Source organism: Nerophis lumbriciformis, linkage group LG04 (genome assembly GCF_033978685.3).
Source record: "Nerophis lumbriciformis linkage group LG04, RoL_Nlum_v2.1, whole genome shotgun sequence".
Classification (NCBI taxonomy): domain Eukaryota; kingdom Metazoa; phylum Chordata; class Actinopteri; order Syngnathiformes; family Syngnathidae; genus Nerophis; species Nerophis lumbriciformis.
The window spans coordinates 46,245,722-46,267,255 of NC_084551.2; the positions used below are offsets into that span (position 1 = coordinate 46,245,722).

Here is a 21,534-nt window from a genome sequence, read left to right on the forward strand (position 1 = left end):
CCGGGACATATGGTACAATGCAATCGACAAGATAGGACGGAGCTAGACCGTGTAGTATTTTATACGTAAGTAGTAAAACCTTAAAGTCACATCTTAAGTGCACAGGAAGCCAGTGCAGGTGAGCCAGTATAGGCGTAATATGATCAAACTTTCTTGTTCTTGTCAAAAGTCTAGCAGCCGCATTTTGTACCAATTGTAATCTTTTAATGCTAGCCATAGGGAGGCCCGAAAATAATACGTTACAGTAGTCGAGACGAGACGTAACGAACGCATGAATAATGATCTCAGCGTCGCTAGTGGACAAAATGGAACGAATTTTAGCGATATTACGGAGATGAAAGAAGGCCGTTTTAGTAACACTCTTAATGTGTGACTCAAAGGAGAGAGTTGGGTCGAAAATAATACCCAGATTCTTTACTGATTCGCCTTGTGTAATTGTTTGGTTGTCAAATGTTAAGGTGGTATTATTAAATAAATGTCGGTGTTTAGCAGGACCGATAATCAGCATTTCCGTTTTCTTGGCGTTGAGTTGCAAGAAGTTAGCGGACATCCATTGTTTAATTTCATTAAGACACGCCTCCAGCTGACTACAATCCGGCGTGTTGGTCAGCTTTAGGGGCATGTAGAGTTGGGTGTCATCAGCATAACAATGAAAGCTAACACCGTATTTGCGTATGATGTCGCCTAGCGGCAGCATGTAAATACTAAGGAGTGCAGGGCCAAGAACCGAACCCTGAGGAACTCCGCACGTTACCTTAACATAGTCCAAGGTCACATTATTATGGGAGACGCACTGCATCCTGTCAGTAAGATAAGAGTTAAACCACGACAAAGCTAAGTCTGACATACCAATACGTGTTTTGATACGCTCTAATAAAATATTATGATCGACGGTATCGAAAGCAGCGCTAAGATCAAGAAGCAGCAACATAGATGACGCATCAGAATCCATCGTTAGCAGTAGATCATTAGTCATTTTTGCGAGGGCTGTCTCCGTAGAGTGATTTGCCCTGAAACCGGATTGAAAAGGTTCACAGAGATTGTTAGACACTAAGTGTTCATTTAGCTGCTGTGCGACAATTTTTTCAAGGATTTTCGAAATAAAGGGAAGGTGGGACACCGGTCGGTAGTTTACCATGAGGTCAGGATCAAGGTTAGGTCTTTTGAGCAGAGGATGAATAACCGCTTTCTTGAATGCTAGGGGAACAGTGCCAGAGGAAAGTGATAAGTTTATAATATTTAGCACTGATGGACCTAATAATACAAAAAGCTCCTTGATAAGTTTCCCAGGAAGTGGGTCAAGTAAACATGTTGTTTGTTTTATCCCACTTACACGCTGTAATAGTTCCTCTAATGTTATTTCATCAAAAAGAGAGAGACTATTTTGTATTGCTGTATCTGTCGTAGATACAGTTGTATCTGTGGTCAAAAGTATACATACAGCAAAGTTAATATTTGCTTACATGTCCCTTGGCAAGTTTCACTGCAATAAGGCACTTTTGGTAGCCATCCACAAGCTTCTGGTTGAATTTTTGACCACTCCTCTTGACAAAATTGGTGCAGTTCAGCTAAATTTCTTGGTTTTCTGACATGGACTAGTTTCAACAGCACTGCCTACACCAGGGGTGGGCAATTCATTTTTATCGGGGGCCGCATGAGAAACCCGAGCACTGCTGCAGGGCCACATCGACAATATTTCAATTAAATTTTGCTCAATATTATTTTTGATATATACCGTAAGATAAATAATAATAATAATAATAATAATAATAATTAATAATTAATAATAATACTTTCATTTAACCTAACTTAACTTAATACCAAAAGCACTGCTTTGGAAATCATTTGTACCCCTTTCAGAGATCACATTTAGTTGCCCTTAAACATCCTCATGTTGCACAGGATAAGCATAGGATGAAGTGGGCATTCCTGTGACTTTCTCTCGTAACAGCATTCCATGATTAATATCAATAAATTAACATTAATAATAAATGACAGTAAAATAAACACACGTATGACTGAGGAGTCATAGTGTAACTTTGTGTGGTATTTGAGTTGTCCGACTTTTTGTGTGGCCATAAACGCACCAGTGGTATGCGTTGGTGACAGAAGTTGGTTTTGGCCTGGTTTTTACGGCAGAAAATGACTAGTTTTTCCAGATAGAAGTGTTTTACTCATGTTTTTGGTGTGGTTATGGCCGAATATAAACAGTTTTGCTCAATAAAGTGATCGATATAATTCCTGGCCTCGAAGCATCTCGATAGACGTTACAATAATTGAACGGTGTTCAATTGGAATGGTGTTGACGTACACCGTTAGGGCCGCTTGTTGTCACTGTCACTCAGAGTTGCATTGCAAAATTACACAGAATAAATGTGTTTATTTTGTTTAGAATTCAGATGGGATTTGATTTGGTGCGCGGCATATATTTGCTGTGCGCAGAGGACGCTTGAGCAGTGCGCAATTGCGCAGGCGCGCACCTTAGAGGGAACGTTACTTGGCAGTCCATGTCGTGTTGAAAACACGCCATTCGTCATCAACTTTTCTCTTTTTAGCGTCTCGGGTGTAAACCATGCATCACTTGTCGCTGTGCACCTTCACTCACAGGTTACACACGGACATACGTCCATAAATAACAGTTTTCAAAATAAAAGCAGCACAGTTGTATTGCGCGCACGACATAGATGTTTTTTCAACTTTATTTTGTAATTTGTGATTGCAGCTGTTCACATTCACTCACAATCACGCACGCGCATACGTCCACACGGAAGTAATACAAATAACGCTTTTTAAAACAAAAGCAGCACCATTGTATTGCACACTCGACATAGATACTTTTTTTAAATTTATTTTGTAATTTATGATTGGCCTCACGCGGGCCGGACAGGGACGCACAAAGGGCCGGATGTGCAGAATGCCCAGGTCTGGCCTACACGTTTAAGTTAAGTTAAGTTAAAGTTAAAGTACCAATGATTGTCACACACACACACTAGGTGTGGTGAAATTTGTCCTCTGCATTTGACCCATCCCCTTGTTCAGCCCCTGGGAGGTGAGGGGAGCAGTGGGCAGCAGCGGTGGCCGCGTCTCGGAATCATTTTTGGTGATTTAACCCCCAATTCCAACCCTTGATGCTGAGTGCCAAGCAGGGAGGTAATGGGTCCAATTTTTATAGTCTTTGGAATGACCTACCGATCTCAGGGCGGACACTCTAACCACTAGGCCACTGAGTAGGTTTAAGTCAGGACTTTGGGAAGGCCATTCTAAAACCTTAATTCTAGCCTGATTTAGCCATTCCTTTACCACTTTTGACGTGTATTTGGGGTCATTGTCCTGTTGGAACACCCAACTGCGCCCAAGACCCAACCTCCGGGCTGATGATTTTAGGTTGTCCAGAAGAATTTGGAGGTAATCCTCTTTTTTTGATTGTCCCATTTACTCTGTAAGTGTGGACAATCCTGAAGAAATAAGTGTTTAATTTATACATTTTTTATTATTATTAATATTAGCATGCGGACTTCTTGGATTTAGAGGGTTTCTGGAGAGAAGAGCCACCAGAACCATCAGCTTGGCTGCTGAGAAAGCCTCAAGGTGGTTGTGGATCAAGAGGGGAGACAGATGGAGTAGTACGCTGCTTGGACACAAGCCGGAGCCTGATCAGCCCTGGTTGGGTTGCCCAGGCGAGGGTGTATAGCAGGGGTCTCAAACACGCGGCCCGCGAGACATTATTGTGCGGCCCGCACCTTAATATGAAATTTAATGTTAGTGCGGCCTGCAAGTTTTATATGAATTGCGCTTGACAGCGTCATACTTGCCAACCCTCCCGATTTTTCCGGGAGACTCCCGAATTTCAGGGCAACCATTCTCTCGAATGTCTGCCAATTTTCACCCAAACAACAATATTTAGGGCGTGCCGTGATGGCACCACCTTTAGCGCCCTCTGCAACCTGAACAAACAGCGTGCCAGCCCAGACACATGTTGTATTTGGCTTCTGTACACACACAAGTGACTGCAAGGCATACTTGATCAACGGCCATACAGGTCACACTGAGGTTGGCCGTATAAACAACTTTAACACTGTTGCAAATATGCGCCAACACTGTGAACCCACACCAAACAAGAATGACAAACACATTTCGGGAGAACATCCGCGCCGTAACACAACATAAACACAACAGAACAAATGCCCAGAATCCCATGCAGCTCTAACTCTTCCGGGCTACAATATACACCCCCGCTACCACCAAACCCCGCCCCCCCAACCCTGCCCCCGTGAGTACGCTTCCAAACATTTGATCGCTTGCCCGTACGTGTGTGCCGCTATGTGCATGTCACGTAAATAATTCAATCTATACACCCTGATGATTATCTTGTGTGATGACTGTATTATGATGATAGTATATATGATAGTATATATCTGTATCATGAATCAATTTAAGGGGACCCCGACTTAAACAAGTTGAAAAACTTTTTTGGGTGTTACCATTTAGTGGTCAATTGTACGGAATATGTACTTCACTGTGCAACCTACTAATAAAAGTCTCAAAAAGTCTCACGTACGTAACTTTGGGGAAATATATGTGCTGTATGAACTTTGGGGAGGTGAACGGTACTTTGGGCTGTGGGATTGAGTGTGTTGTGCAGGTGTTTGAGTTGTATTGGCAGGTTATATGGACGGGAGGGGGGAGGTGTTTGTTATGCGGGATTAATTTGCGGCATATTAAATATAAGCCTGGTTGTGTTGTGACTAATAGAGTATATATATGTCTAGTGTTTATTTACTGTTTTAGTCATTCCCAGCTGAATATCAGGTCTCACCCACCTCTCACAGCATCTTCCCTATCTGAATCGCTCCCACTGCCCTCTAGTCCTTCACTCTCACTTTCCTCATCCACGAATCTTTCATCCTCGCTCAAATTAATGGGGAAATCGTCGCTTTCTCGGTCCGAATCGCTCTCGCTGCTGGTGGCCATGATTGTAAACAATGTGCAGATGTGAGGAGCTCCACAACCTGTGACGTCACGCTACTCGTCTGCTACTTCCGGTACAGGCAAGGCTTTTTTATCAGTGACCAAAAGTTGCAAACTTTATCGTCGATGTTCTCTACTAAATCCTTTCAGCAAAAATATGGCAATATCGCGAAATGATCAAGTATGACACATAGAATGGACTTGCTATCCCCGTTTAAATAAGAAAAGCGCATTTCAGTAGGCCTTTAAGAAATATTTTCTTGCGGCCCAGCCTCACCCAGTTTCTGCATTCAGTGGCCCCCCAGGTAAATTGAGTTTGAGACCCCTGGTGTATAGAGATCAAAGACCCGAAACACCCAATGAACCTCGGTTCTTTACTGAAGATGTGTCCAAGCTGCACCGCAAGGTGTTTCTCAATCCAATTTTATGATACCAGATAATACATTGCGAGAATCAATTTGGAATCGAATCGTCACACCAGCAATCGGATTGAATCGTTTGGTGCCCAAAGAGCCACACCACTGCCCTCTACTATTTAGTTCACCTGTTGCTTCTTACCAGCGCTGGATTATTGTATTGTGTCACTTAATTACTTTACTGTTGCTGCATACTCTGCACTAGCCTGCTGTTTGCTACCTTTTATTATTTTTCCCAGTTGGATTAAAGTGCACGTCACGTCGCCTGCCGTCTCTGCATCGTGAGGTCATGATAAACTCAACCGTGCATAACCGTGTCAGCCCCCTTTATGGATGACAGGTGTGTCAAACTCGTTGACATAGAGGGCCACGTGGCAGTTATGACTGCCCTTAAGTGGGCTGCTTGTAACAATGAATCATATATGAATTTGCCTATGAATTTTATTATATTTTTTAGGTACACTGTAAAAGAAAAACCCCAGTTTACTTTACAGTAAAAATAGTTGCAACTCAGTCACCAGAATTTTTTACTGTAAAATATAGTGTTTTTTTGCAGCATACTGTATTATCGTGAATGGAAAAACAGTGCCACTGTTGTTTTAATTATGGCAACTGAGATGCCAGTTTTTTTACTGAAAAAAAGTGGTACCATTTTTCTCATTTACAGTAATACAAACGTAGATTTCAAAGTAAAACACCAAAAGAACTGGCAGCGCATGCGACAGAATTTTGCTGTAAAAAAGAATGGATAGTTTACAGTACTATGCTGTAAAAAAACCAGCATCGATTTTATCGTAATGTCCGTCATTTTTACCGTTTACCTTGCTTTGAAATCATAGGTCAAGCAGATATTTATTTTTAATTTGACGAAAAAAATATTCAGAAAGTAAAAATATATTTGTTGCAATATTGGATAATATTAAAGTTTAAAAAGTATGCAATTGTTTAATGCAGTACATATATTTTTGTCAAAATGGAAAGAATGAATACATTTGGTAAGAAATGATCAAGTAAAGTTAAAGTACCCAATGATTGTCACACACACACACGAGGTGTGGCGAAATTATTCTCTGCATTCGACCCATCACCCTTTATCACCCCATGGGAGGTGAGGGGAGCAGTGAGCAGCAGCGGTGGCTGCGCCCGGGAATCATTTTTGGTAATTTAACCCCCAATTCCAACCCTTGATGCTGAGTGCCAAGCAGGGAGGTAATGGGTCCCATTTGTATAGTCTTTGGTATGACTCGGCCGGGGTGTGAACTCACAACTTAGGGCACTCTAACCACTAGGCCACTGAGTAGGTACTTAATTGACTCATGCTATTTCCAGGCGTTATATAAAATGATGTGGTGGGTCAGATCTGGGTTAGACACTTGTGATATATATTCTTTACCTTTTATTTACTTAAATTACATGCTGTACTAAACACAAATCAATGTAGGTCCAAAATTACTATGCAATTAAATACAGTTATACTTCGAGTGTCCCAGTGTACAATTTGTTTGGGATACGAGCTGTACTTCGGCTGATTGTTATGCTTCAATTTGTTTGCAGAAATTGGCGTTATGAACCTCCCCGCCACTTGTTGGCGTGGTGAATGTCACAGTGAACCCCGTAAGATCCGAGGAGAATATCAGTGCTTACTCGCTAGCTTTATCTTATAGCTAGAGATCAACATAACTTTGTTTTTCCAAGCATGGGATGGTAGAAAGCGATTGTGAAGGACAGTGCTAAGAAGAAGAACTGAATGATGGTCATTGAATTTAAGAAATAAATCATCAAAAACAGGCGCAAAATAGGCGCAGTCAAGGCATTGAGGGGATCCGGTTTGGTGGCTGCAGGATTAGGTCTCTGCTTTTTGCCGGCCGGGATCTTCAGTTCTCATTGGACCGGTTCACAGCCGAGTGTGAAGCGACTGGGATGAGAATCAGCACCTCCAAGTCCGAGTCCATGGTTCTAGCCCGGAAAAGGGTGGAGTGCCATCTCCGGGTTGGGGAGAAGACCCTGCCCCAAGTGGAGGAGTTCTAGTACCTAGGAGTCTTGTTCACGAGTGAGGGAAGAGTGGATCGTGAGATCGACAGGCGGATCGGTGCGGCGTCTTCGGTAATGCGGACGCTGTATCGATCCGTTGTGGTGAAGAAGGAGCTGAGCCGGAAGGCAAAGCTCTCAATTTACCAGTCGATCCACGTTCCCATCCTCACCTATGGTCATGAGCTTTGGGTTATGACCGGAAGGACAGGATCATGGGTACAAGTGGCCGAAATGAGTTTCCTCCGCCGGGTGGCGGGGCTCTCCCTTAGAGATAGGGTGAGAAGCTCTGCCATCCGGGGGGAAATCAAAGTAAAGCCGCTGCTCCTCCACAACGAGAGGAGCCAGATGAGGTGGTTCGGGCATCTGGTCAGGATGCCACCCGAAAGCCTCCCTAGGGAGGTGTTTAGGGCACGTCCGACCGGTAGGAGGCCACGGGGAAGACCCAGGACACGTTGGGAAGACTATGTCTCCCAGCTGGCCTGGGAACGCTTCGGGATCCCCCGGGAAGAGCTGGACGAAGTGGCAGGGGAGAGGAAAGTCTGGGCCTCCCTGCTTAGGCTGCTGCCCCCGCGACCTGACCTCGGATAAGCGGAAGAAGATAGATGGATCATCAAAAACATTAACGAGTGTGTAGCTAGCTAACTTGGTGAAGCAGTTGCTAGTCTGCGCCATAATAAAGCAGAATGAGGCTAAGTTGTTAAAATAATATCTAAACGCCGGATATTTAGCCGTGAGAATGTGGATGAGCTGCTGATTGTGTGTTTGACGGAGAATCAGTTGGATGGACATAGCGTAGGAGTCCACTCTCCACAATTTTTTTTCTACATGTAAAACACTTCCTTGTGGTCTACATAACATGTACCGGTAGTGGTGGTTCTTTGTTCCAAATGTTGCATAGATGATATTTTACAGACCATCTTTGCACCGCTTTCTGACCGTCTCTTCAAGATGCAACGTTTTGTGTGCGTCTGTAGCGGTTGTTTTAAGGACATAATTCACCACACCTGTTTACTTGACTTTGTCGTAATTATTCACTGCCATTGTTGTATTGTGCACATAACAATGTTGTTCTTGTTTACATTCATATATGCAGTTAAGAGTGGGTAATTCGGTGCGGCGCCTTTAAATGACCATCAAGAGATTTACCCAAAGGTGGGGGTTTGTTGTGACCGCCATTTTGAGTCGCTTTATGTAATAAGATTCTTCTGCTCTTTGTTTTGAATAATAGCACACGTTTGTGTGTCAAAGATATTTCAAGTTGTCTTGCTTTCGCGTTACAAGCGCAACACGTCCTTATTTACGTGCCTCCACTTGGACAGCGTCTTCTTCCCGTCAGCAATGTTATAGTTTTAGGATAGGATTGGATTGACTTATTTATGGGGTAATTACGTGGTTGCAGTGCAGACTTTTTACATACAGTAACAAAAGTAAAATCTAATAAAAAAAACAAAAATGAGTAATAATTATTACATATTACTGGAGTTTGCATTTTCGGCAGGATTTGCGTGTGAATGCACTGTGTGTGCAAACCGCCTAACCACCATACGCGAGCAGAAATGCTTGAATGTCCAGGGTTAGTGGAGTGTGTCGATGTTGGAATGGTTCAAATCGGTTGAGAAATGTGGGATATCGAGAGGTTTGTATTAGAGATGTCCGATAATATCGAACTGCCGATATTATCAGCCGATAAATGCTTTAAAATGTGATATTGGAAATTATCGGTATCAGTAACAAAAACTATAATTTATGACTTTTCAAAACGCCGCTGTACAGAGTGGTACACGGACGTAGGGAGAAGTACAGAGCGCCAATAAACCTTAAAGGCATTGCCTTTGCGTGCCGGCCCAATCACATAATATCTACGGCTTATCACACACGTGAATGCAATACATACTTGGTCAATAGCCATACAGGTCACACTGAGGGTGGCCGTATAAACAACTTTAACACTGTTACAAATATGCGCCACACTGTAAACCCACACCAAACAAGAATGACAAACACATTTCGGGAGAACATCCGCACCGTAACACAACATAAACACAACAGAACAAGTACCCAGAACCCCTTGCAGCACTAACTCTTCCGGGACGCTACAATATACACCCCCCGCTACCACCTAAAAAACCCTGCCCCCAACCCCCCCCCCCCCCCCCCCCCCGCCTCCCAACCCCGCCCACCTCAACCTCCTCATGCCCCAAATTCCAAGCTGCTGTTTTGAGGCATGTTAAAAAAAATAATGCACTTTGTGACTTCAATAATAAACATTTTTGGCATTTTTTTCCATAATTTGAATTTGTTTTATTTTGGAAAACCTTGTTATACTGTTTAATGCATCCAGCAGGGTATCACAACAAAATTAGGCATAATAATGTGTTAATTCCACGACTGTATACAACTATCGGTTGATATCGGAATCAGTAATTAAGAGTTGGACAATATCGGATATCGGCAAAAAAGCCATTATCGGACATCTCTAGTTTGTATACTGGACATTAATTTTCAATAGGGAGAAATTCCTGATAATTCTGGATAATCAGGAAATTTTCAGAACCGGGAAACATGCTGGCTTGAATGTTCAGGGTGAGTGGACTGTGTGGATGGTGGAACGGTTCAAAAGGGTTGAGAAATGTGGGATACGTCGGGGATTATTATTATTTTATTTTATTATTATTATTATCCCCTCAACTCCCCCCAAAATGGATTAACTCGCTGGAATAAAAAAGACAATATAACATACATCCATAAACGTGGACACATGTGAAAAAGTGCAATATATTTATCTGTACAGTAATCTATTTATTTATATATATTTATATATATTTATTTATTTTATGTATATATATATATTTATATCTTATTTATATATATTTATTTATTTATGTATGCACCTTATTGCTTTTTTTATCCTGCACTACCATGAGCTTATGTAACGAAATTTCGTTCTTATCTGTGCTGTAAAGTTCAAATTTGAATGAGAATAAAAAGGAAGTCTAAGTTTAAGTCTGGATTGTATAATGCCCATTCATTGTCAATTGGGAGAAATTTACTGGAAAAGCAGGAATTTTGGAAAAGAAGTAGTGCAGGTGGATAGTTGAAAGGTCGGAATCGGGTTTAAAAATGGCGCAACATTTTGAGAATTTAGGGCATTGTAGAACTATGAATGTGTCCATTCATTTGAATGGTATTTGGGAATTGCAGGAAAAACAGGATTTCTAAATTGTCCGAGATGATATGAATGGGTTTCTGTTAGAATTTTTAAAATCGGTTGATAAATGTTGATGTAGTAACAGTTTGAATTGAGAATAGGTATTTCGGAATTCCTGGAATTTCGGTAAAACCGGGCATTTGTATGAAGAAAAAAAAAAAAGAGAACTTTTGTTGTCCCAACTAAGGTGAAGTGGAATGGTCAAAAACGTTTCAAAAATGTGGACTGTGAAAACTTTCCAGGAAAAGGTGAAAATAGTGCTTTGGAAAATTGGGAAATCCTGGCATTTTTTTGAACTTGGTAGATTGCTGGTCCAAGGTGAGTGGAGTGTGTGAATGGTGGAACAGTTCGAATCGTTTGAGAAATGTGGGAATTGTGCATGTTCGAAAAATGTCCCGGAAAACCGGGAATTCTGGGTAATCTGAGATATCTTTTTTTCCTTAGCTCAAGATTCCCAGTCGAGCGGAACATTTTGATACTGGAATGGCTCCAATCGGATGAAAACTGTGGGCTGTGGAGCGGGCCACAGTTTTTGGGCGTGCTGATAGTTTTTTGGTGTAGAACAGGGGTCACCAACGCAGTGCCCGCGGGCACCAGGTCGCCCGTAAGGACCAGATGAGTCGCCCGCTGGCCTGTTCTAAAAATAGCTCAAATAGCAGCACTTACCAGTGAGCTGCCTTTATTTTTTAAATTGTATTTATTTACTAGCAAGCTGGTCTCGCTCTGCTCGACATTTTTAATTCTAAGAGAGACAAAACTCAAATAGAATTTGAAAATCCAAGAAAATATTTTAAAGACTTGGTCTTCACTTGTTTAAATAAATTCATTTATTTTTTTACTTTGCGTCTTATAACTTTCAGAAAGACAATTTTAAAGAAAAAATACAACCTTAAAAATGATTTTAGGATTTTTAAACACATGTACCTTTTTAACTTTTAAATTCCTTCCTCTTCTTTCCTGACAATTTAAATCAATGTTCAAGTAAATTTATTTTTTTTAATGTAAAGAATTATAATTACATTTTAATTTAATTCTTCATTTTAGCTTCTGTTTTTTCGACGAAGAATATTTGTGAAATATTTCTTCAAACTTATTATGATTAAAATTCAAAAACATTATTCTGGCAAATCTAGAAAATCTGTAGAATCAAATTTAAATCTTATTTCAAAGTCTTTTGAATTTCTTTTAAAATTTTTGTTCTGGAAAATCTAGAAGAAATAATGATTTGTCTTTGTTAGAAATATAGCTTGGTCCAATTTGTTATATATTCTAACAAAGTGCAGATTGGCTTTTAACCTATTTAAAACATGTCATCAAAATTCTAAAATTAATCTTAATCAGGAAAAATTACTCATGATGTTTTATAAATTATTTTTTGATTTTTTTCAAAAAGATTCGAATTAGCTAGTTTTTCTCTTCTTTTTTTTGGTTGAATTTTTAATTTTAAAGAGTTGAAATTTAAGATAAACTGTTTCAAAATTTAATTTTCATTTTTTTCGTGTTTTCTCCTCTTTTATAAAAATGTTAGTGGCTAGCTAGTTAAAATGGGATGTTGTGATTTCACAAGACTGTCTTAGAAGTGATCATTTGAAAATGTTCACTTTGAAAAATTTGCACTTAGAGAAAATATAAAAATAAAGTGTTGCATATTGATATTTATCTGTTTCTATATATATTTATTGTGAGAAATTATTAAGATGATCAGTGTTTCCACAAAGATAAATATCATTAATTATTAATAATAACATAGAGATAGGTCAATTGAGCAAATTGGCTATTTCCGGCAATTTATTTAAGTGTGTATCAAACTGGTAGCCCTTCGCATTAATCAGTACCCAAGAGGAAGCTCTTGGTTTAAAAAGGTTGGTGACCCCTGGTGTAGAATAACATATGTGCTTGGGCATTCACACAATAAAACAAAACCACTTTCTTAACACCAAGAAAAAAAGCCTCCATGGTTTGATTTCAAATGTTCGCGACTTTTGCAGATCCCGAATACACAAAAACAGGTACCAATAGGTAAGAAAAGTTGGTTTGACATAAGGGCCCCTTTTTTAAAGTTAGTTTTTCTTTTTAAAAGGCATGTTCACATGTTAAAATGGTGCTGTTTTGTGGGGGGCCAATCAATATGTGTCGCCAAAACCAATAACCACTCCACTTCAAGACAGCATAAGTCCATTACAGATGGTAGATATTGATTGCTTCTATCTAATTTCACTTGAGGAATCCTCCACCAACATTCCACACTGAAAACAATTTAAATTAGGGGTTCTTAATATTTTTTACCTCGGGGCCCAACTTTTCTACTACAAAGGGGCCTGAAGTATTTACAATGAATTAGAAATTTAACTAGATATTCAAAATCATATTCAAATAATTATCTATTTATTTAACACTTAAACATTAAGCTTAAGTTAGGCGATTACATAAATAAGTACGAAAAATATATGTACATACAAAAATAATACAATTAATTATTAATTAATATTTTTCCTCACTAAACTGTCAATAAAATTAAAGTGAAAAGGAAAATACATCTTCACCACTTAAGAAGAACGTCTCTGACTTTAGCGCCAGATGTCTTCTTTTTGTTTGATATTACCGTCACTGCCACTAGTGGTGGAAAAGTGTATTACAACTGAGTACCGCTGCGGCCCATACGAACCCCTGCTGATTAACAGATATTTTTTGGTGGCCCTCTAGGGGTCGCTCGAGGGCCAACAATGGGCCCTGGTCCTATGGTTAAGAAACACTGATTTAAAGAATGTATGATTCGCACTGGTATCGTATCGAATCAACTAATAGCTCAAATTTAAGGCTCCGATATCATTATCGTATTGCAAGTGAAAGAGTTCAATAAACTGCCATGATCTGTGGTCTGGTTTATGTTTTTGTTATTTTTTGTTAGTTTTTGGACTCTTTTAGTTCCTGTTTGCGCTCCCTTGTTTGTTTAGTCACCATGGCGACTCATTCGTTTCACTTGCCTCATGTGTTCGGGACACGCACCTGCTTTAATCAGGAGATTATTATTTAAGCCTGTCGTTGCTTGTTAGTCGGTCATGGCGACATTGCTCTTTTCATGCTTGTGTCATGCGATTACTTAGTTCATGCTGCTCATTCCATGTCTTTTTCCATAGTTCATGCTATTTGTTTCAAGCCACAGTTTAGTGAGGTTTTTATGTCTTAAGTTTCATGTTTCATGTCCTAAGTTTGTTGCCTTAGTTTTCACGTGCGTTAGGCACACTCGCCTTCGGGTTGTTTTCTGTTTTTTTGTACCCTTTTGAGTTTTGGGAATTAAATATGTTCCTTCTTGCTACCCTGGTCCGGAAAAGTCAGTTTGCATCCCGGGAGAACAATCCTCGCAGTAAGCTGCGAAAAAACCCTCATTATGACATAAACAACCCCTAATATTTACAAACCCTGTTTCCAAATGAGTTGGGAAATTGTGTTAGATGTAAATATAAACGGAATACAATGATTTGCAAATCCTTTTCAACCCATATTCAATTGAATGCACTACAAAGACAAGATGTTTAATGTTCATAAACTTTTTTTTTTTTTTTGAAAATAATAATTAACTTAGAATTTCATGGCTGCAACACGTGCCAAAGTAGTTGGGAAAGGGCATGTTCACCACTGTGTTACATGGCCTTTCCTTTTAACAACACTCAGTAAACATTTGGGAACTGAGGAGACACATTTTTTAAGCTTCCCAGGTGGAATTCTTTCCCATTCTTGCTTGATGTACAGCTTAAGTTGTTCAACAGTCCGGGAGTCTCCGTTGTGGTATTTTAGGCTTCATAATGCGCCACACATTTTCAATGGGAGACAGGTCTGGACTACAGGCAGGCCAGTCTAGTACCCCCACTCTTTTACTATGAAGCCACATTGATGTAACACGTGGCTTGGCATTGTCTTGCTGAAATAAGCAGGGGCGTCCATGGTAACGTTGCTTGGATGGCAACATATGTTGCTCCAAAACCTGTATGTACCTTTCAGCATTAATGGTGCCTTCACAGATGTGTAAGTTACCCATGTCTTGGGCACTAATACACCCCCATACATCACAGATGCTGGCTTTTCAACTTTGCGCCTATAACAATCCGGATGGTTCTTTTCCTCTTTGGTCCGGAGGACACGACGTCCACAGTTTCCAAAAACAATTTGAAATGTGGACTCGTCAGACCACAGAACACTTTTCCACTTTGTATCAGTCCATCTTAGATGAGCTCAGGCCCAGCGAAGCCGACGGCGTTTCTGGGTGTTGTTGATAAACGGTTTTCGCCTTGCATAGGAGAGTTTTAACTTGCACTTACAGGTGTAGCGACCAACTGTAGTTACTGACAGTGGGTTTCTGAAGTGTTCCTGAGCCCATGTGGTGATATCCTTTACGCACTGATGTCGCTTGTTGATGCAGTACAGCCTGAGGGATCGAAGGTCACGGGCTTAGCTGCTTACGTGCAGTGATTTCTCTAGATTCTCTGAACCCTTTGATGATATTACGGACCGTAGATGGTGAAATCCCTAAATTCCCTGCAATAGCTGGTTGAGAGAGGTTTTTCTTAAACTGTTCAACAATTTGCTCACACATTTGTTGACAAAGTGGTGACCCTCGCCCCATCCTTGTTTGTGAATGACTGAGCATTTCATGGAATCTACTTTTATACCCAATCATGGCACCCACCTGTTCCCAATTTGCCTGTTCACCTGTGGGATGTTCCAAATAAGTGTTTGATGAGTATTCTTCAACTTTATCAGTATTTATTGCCACCTTTCCCAACTTCTTTGTCACGTGTTGCTGGCATCAAATTCAAGTTAATGATTATTTGCAAAAAAAAAAATGTTTATCAGTTTGAACATCAAATATGTTGTCTTTGTAGCATATTCAACTGAATATGGGTTGAAAATGATTTGCAAATCATTGTATTCCGTTTATATTTACATCTAACATAATTTCCCAACTCATATGGAAACGGGGTTTGTACAACAAATGTGTATTGTTTTGGTTTAAAAATGGTCCAGACTTGCCTCGCATATGTTTACATTTTAGTCTCCTTTGCTTCAAGAGGATGTGATGGAGCATAAACGTGGCGATGATTAAAAGCATAAAATACCACTTATATAACATGGTTTGCACATTCAACACATTATTAGTAATTGCTAAAAATCTAAGAAGAGATAGGATTTTTAAAAAACTGCCTTTTCGGACCTGTTAGATTGTGCGTGGGGAAAAAGTGGTGTATTTAATGAAACACCCTTATGTTGAAAATCAGTGAACCCAATTGGTGAAATTCTTGCTCATGAAAGAATTCTAAATAAAATTGATTGCGTCTGGCAATTCCCGAGCGGAGGAATCCGCACATGCTGACTTGCCATGATCCAGTTCTGGCTGCTCCTGTGGCAGCACTATTAATAATTCATAGGTTGCAGAGTAAATCCCACATGAATTTTAGTCATTTCCCTCATTCAGTGCCACTCGAGTATGGAGAGTGCATCCATATGAATAAAAAAGATCTACATGGAGTCCATGAACCTGTTCCACCAAAACAGCTGTCGTGTCAATATGCTGGACACGCATGAAGTGTTTTGAATTATTTCTGTCCAAGCAAGTTCGATCAGACGTCACTGAAAGTTCAAGTCATTTATGTTGCCGAACACGGACATTTTTTGAAGCCATTTGATTAGGGATGCGCTGATCGATCAGCAGTGTTGGGTTAGTTACTGAAAACCAGTAACTAGTTACAGTTACTAGTTACTTTATTTCAAAAGTAACTCAGTTACTAACTCAGTTACTTACACCAAAAAGTAATGCGTTACTGTGAAAAGTAACGATTTAGTTCTTTTTTTCATCTTTTTTTTTTTTAAAGCTCCCATTAATGCCCTTTTAGCCTTCATTTCAGTACTGTTATTGCACTGAGAATAAAACAATCAGTTAATCAACTTTACATTCATTTGCACCACTGAACTCTGCTAAGCAATGTGGTCTACATACAACACACAAAGACAAAGATATGTTTCAAAGGGCCAATTTATTTCAGGCCAGAACAAATTGACAAAACTATTTTAAATAGCTGCAACATAACATACATAAGTAACAAACAGCATAATAACAACATAGCTGTAAACCTGGCTTCACCCAAGGAAGGCACACATGACATACACAAAGCCTAACCAGGCATTTTTTTCTCTCAAGGAATTGTAAAATAAAATCATGTCTTCATGAGATCAACACTGTACTGAAGCCCAGAACACTGTACGCATTTCTCCAGTTTTAGTTTAGCGAAAAGGAAAGATTGGCCTGGCCCACTAGCATCCCTCTTTATGTTTGTGAACTTTATAGTCTATACATTTAGAGTGATGTGATAATCAAACACTCTAGAAGTCTAGAATGAAAGAGTATATAAGAGAATTGACAGAGTGTGTACCTTCAGTGCTGAATGATGAGCGGAGGCAGAGTTTGGAGTGTCTTCTCTAGCTTGCTTTCCATGTTTATGTACTCACTGTCCACTGTGTCCAGGTACTTGGAAAATGTTTTCGTGCCATTTGCTATCATGCTAATTCGCTGCCTGAAATCGGGTGACTCCACTGTAGAAATAGCCTGCATGTCTTCTAGCACACACGCTGCAATGACTCTATCAATGTTGTCCTGGCTAGCAGTCCCTCCGTTAAAATCCAGCCGCCGTTGAAGGTGGAGGTGAAGTGTGTCTCTCTTTACTAGCTTTGTCGAAGCATGTTGCTTTTGTAGCTGTTTCAGCAGATTTGAATTGCTGTTTTGGGCAGTAGATAGGATCTTTGATCCAAGACACAACTTACATTTATCTCAAATGTTCTTTTCTTTGTGCTCGACAATAGAAAAGTAGTGAGAATATCTCCATGTTAAGAAACTTGACTGCGGCTCCGCCATGATGTCTTGTTAGTAAACACAGACACGCCCCCCCTTACATCCCCTCTCCACACCCACACACACACAGAGCGCGCCTCTTCTCTCCCTTGTGACACAAGAACATTCAGAAGGACGACACTGCAACTCTCCAATAAAATACACACAGATTTTGTGTTTCTAGCCGATACTACATAAAAAATAACGTAAAATAACGCAGTAACGCATCATGTAGTAACGGTAACTGAGTTACTGAATATAAAAAATAACGCGTCAGACTACTAGTTATTGTAACGGTGTTACAGTAACGCGTTACTTTTGTCGATCGGACACCGATCGGTATCGCAGATTGCTGTAAAGAAGTATTTGATTCGCCGATCACAAAAGCAAATGATCCCCTGTGGTTGATGGAGGCTAACAGCTACCTGTGTGCATACACAGTGTGCAGACGCTCCCCCAAGTTAATAATCATCAACCATCATTGCGGCTAATAAACTGCATTCCTTACAGGTATATTATCACTCGGTGTATTATATTTATGCATGAAAACATTTTCTAAGCTGTGAGGTATGTCTGTTAAAATCCATCCATCCATCCATTTTCTACCGCTTGTCCCTTTTCATGGTTGTTTTTTTTACAAATGATGACAGATGTGAACAAGAGCATGTATTGTGTATGTGTGATGTAAATGAGGTGTGGTTATAATGGATAAATATGTGTCAATGAGAGGACATTTTATGACTTTTCTTGATTTCATTACATGCTATGGTATAATTTTATTGTTATAATTTTATTGCATGTTTTTGTATCTTTTTAATTTAGGTAGCCAGGGACTTCAGACGGAAATGAGCTATTTAGCTATAATCTGATGCAGAACATATCCGTCTTTGAGCTTAATGTTTCTGCGCATTGTCCCTTCAAATAAAGACTAAACTACATAAGCATGTTGAAATACCCCAAGAAATAAGTGTAGGTGGAAGCACGTTACAGCAGAAAGTAAGCAGCTGTTAACAGGAAATTAACAAGAATATAATATAGGTGGCTCGTATCCGGCTCGCTAACGCTTGCTAGCGTGGTAGCATTGCTTCATTTTTACAATTTAAAAATGGTCTTTTGTCTGACATCACATGGACAAAGATGAGACCTTCTGGAGGAAAGTTCTGTGGTCAGATGGAACAAAAATTGAGCTGTTTGGCCACAATACCCAGCAATATGTTTGGAAGAGAAAAGGTAAGGCCTTTAATCCCAGGAACACGATGCCTACCGTCAAGCAAGGTGGTGGTAGTATTATGCTCTGGGCCTGTTTTGCTGCCAATGGAACTGGTGCTTTTAATGGGACAATGAAAAAGGAGATTTACCTCCAAATTCTTCAGGACAACCTAAAATCATCAGCCCAGAGGTTGGGTCTTGGGCGCAGTTGGGTGTTCCAACAGGACAATGACCCCAAACACACGTCAAAAGTGGTAAAGGAATGGCTAAATCAGGCTAGAATTAAGGTTTTAGAATGGCCTTCCCAAAGTCCTGACAATGCTGAAGAAACAAGTCCATGTCAGAAAACAACACATTTAGCTCAACTGCACCAATTTTACCAAGAGGAGTGGTCAAAAATTCAACCAGAAGCTTGTGGATGGCTACCAAAAGTGCCTTATAGCAGTGAAACTTGCCAAGGGACATGTAAGCAAATATTAACATTGCTGTATGTATACTTTTGACCCAGCAGATTTGGTCACATTTTCAGTAGACCCATAATAAATTCATAAAAGAACCAAACTTCATGAATGTTTTTTGTGACCAACAAGTATGTGCTCCAATCACTCTATCACAAAAAAATAAGAGTTGTAGAAATTATTGGAAAATCAAGACAGTCATGACATTATGTTCTTTACAAGTGTATGTAAACTTTTGATCGCGACTGTATATACAGTACAGGCCAAAAGTTTGAACACACCTTCTCTTTCAATGCGTTTTCTTTATTTTTATGACTATTTGCATTGTAGATTGTCACTGAAGGCATCAAAACTATGAACGAACACATGTGGAGTTATGTACTTAACAAAAAAAGGTGAAATAACTGAAAATATGTTTTATATTCTAGTTTCTTCAAAATAGCCACCCTTTGATCTGATTACTGTTTTGCACACTCTTGGCATTCTCTCGATGAGCTTCAATAGGTAGTCATCTGAAAGGTTTTTCACTTCACAGGTGTCATAGTTTTAATGCCTTCAGTGACAATCTACAATGTAAATAGTCATGAAAATAAAGAAAACACATTGAAATGAGGAGAAGGTGTGTCCAAACGTTTGGCCTGTACTGATACAAACCCCGTTTCCATATGACTTGGGAAATTGTGTTAGATGTAAATATAAACGGAATACAATGATTTGCAAATCATTTTCAACCCATATTCAGTTGAATATGCTACAAAGACAACATATTTGATGTTCAAACTGATAAACATTTTTTTTTTTGTGCAAATAATCATTAACTTTAGAATTTGATGCCAGCAACACGTGACAAAGAAGTTGGGAAAGGTGGCAATAAATACTGATAAAGTTGAGGAATGCTCATCAAACACTTATTTGGAACATCCCACAGGTGTGCAGGCTAATTGGGAACAGGTGGGTGCCATGATTGGGTATAAAAACAGCTTCCCAAAAAATGCTCAGTCTTTCACAAGAAAGGATGGGGCGAGGTACACCCCTTTGTCCACAACTACGTGAGCAAATAGTCAAACGGTTTAAGAACAACGTTTCTCAAAGTGCAATTGCAAGAAATTTAGGGATTTCAACATCTACGGTCCATAATATCAAAAGGTTCAGAGAATCTGGAGAAATCACTCCACATAAGCGGCATGGCCGGAAACCAACATTGAATGGCTGTGACCTTCGATCCCTCAGACGGCACTGTATCAAAAACCGACTTCAATCTCTAAAGGATATCACCACATGGGCTCAGGAACACTTCAGAAAACCACTGTCACTAAATACAGTTAGTTGCTACATTTGTAAGTGCAAGTTAAAGCTCTACTATGCAAAGCGAAAGCCATTTATCAACAACATCCAGAAACGCCGCCGGCTTCTCTGGGCCCGAGATCATCTAAGATGGACTCATGCAAAGTGGAAAAGTGTTCTGTGGTCTGACAAGTCCACATTTCAAATTGTTTTTGGAAATATTCAACATCGTGTCATCCGGACCAAAGGGGAAGCGAACCATCCAGACTGTTATGGACGCAAAGTTGAAAAGCCAGCATCTGTGATGGTATGGGGGTGCATTAGTGCCCAGGGCATGGGTAACTTACACATCTGTGAAGGCACCATTAATGCTGAAAGGTACATACAGGTTTTGGAACAACATATGCTGCCATCAAAGCGCCGTCTTTTTCATGGAGACGTCTTTTTCATAAGCCCTGCTTATTTCAGCAAAACAATGCCAAGCCACATTCAGCACATGTTACAACAGCGTGGCTTCGTAAAAAAAGAGTGCGGGTGCTTTCCTGGCTCGCCTGCAGTCCAGACCTGTCTCCCATCGAAAATGTGTGGTGCATTATGAAGCCTAAAATACGACAGCGGAGACCCTGGACTGTTGAACGACTGAAGCTCTACATAAAACAAGAATGGGAAAGAATTCCACTTTCAAAGCTTCAACAATTAGTTTCCTCAGTTCCCAATAGTTTATTGAGTCTTGTTAAAAGAAAAGGTGATGTCACACAGTGGTGAACATGCCCTTTCCCAACTACTTTGGCACGTGTTGCAGCCATGAAATTCTAAGTTAATTATTAATTGCAAAGAAAAAATAAAGTTTATGAGTTTGAACATCAAATATCTTGTCTTTGTAGTGCATTCAATTGAATATGGGTTGAAAAGAATTTGCAAATCATTGTATTTCATTTATATTTACATCTAACACAATATCCCAACTCATATGGAAACAGGGTTTGTATATAAAAATATTGATTTACATTAAATAAACCTCTAAGACCATGTGCAAAATCCCCAAGATGGATCATGTTTTCAATCCTGATCATCTTTATA

General features: G+C 39.9%; 1 protein-coding gene across 1 annotated transcript in view; it reads left to right on the plus strand.

The window, feature by feature from the left end:
- The window catches only part of thsd7ab (thrombospondin, type I, domain containing 7Ab), a 671,822-nt gene that overhangs the window by 341,858 nt on the left and 308,430 nt on the right, over positions 1–21,534 (plus strand). The gene's annotated exons all lie outside the window — the stretch shown is intronic.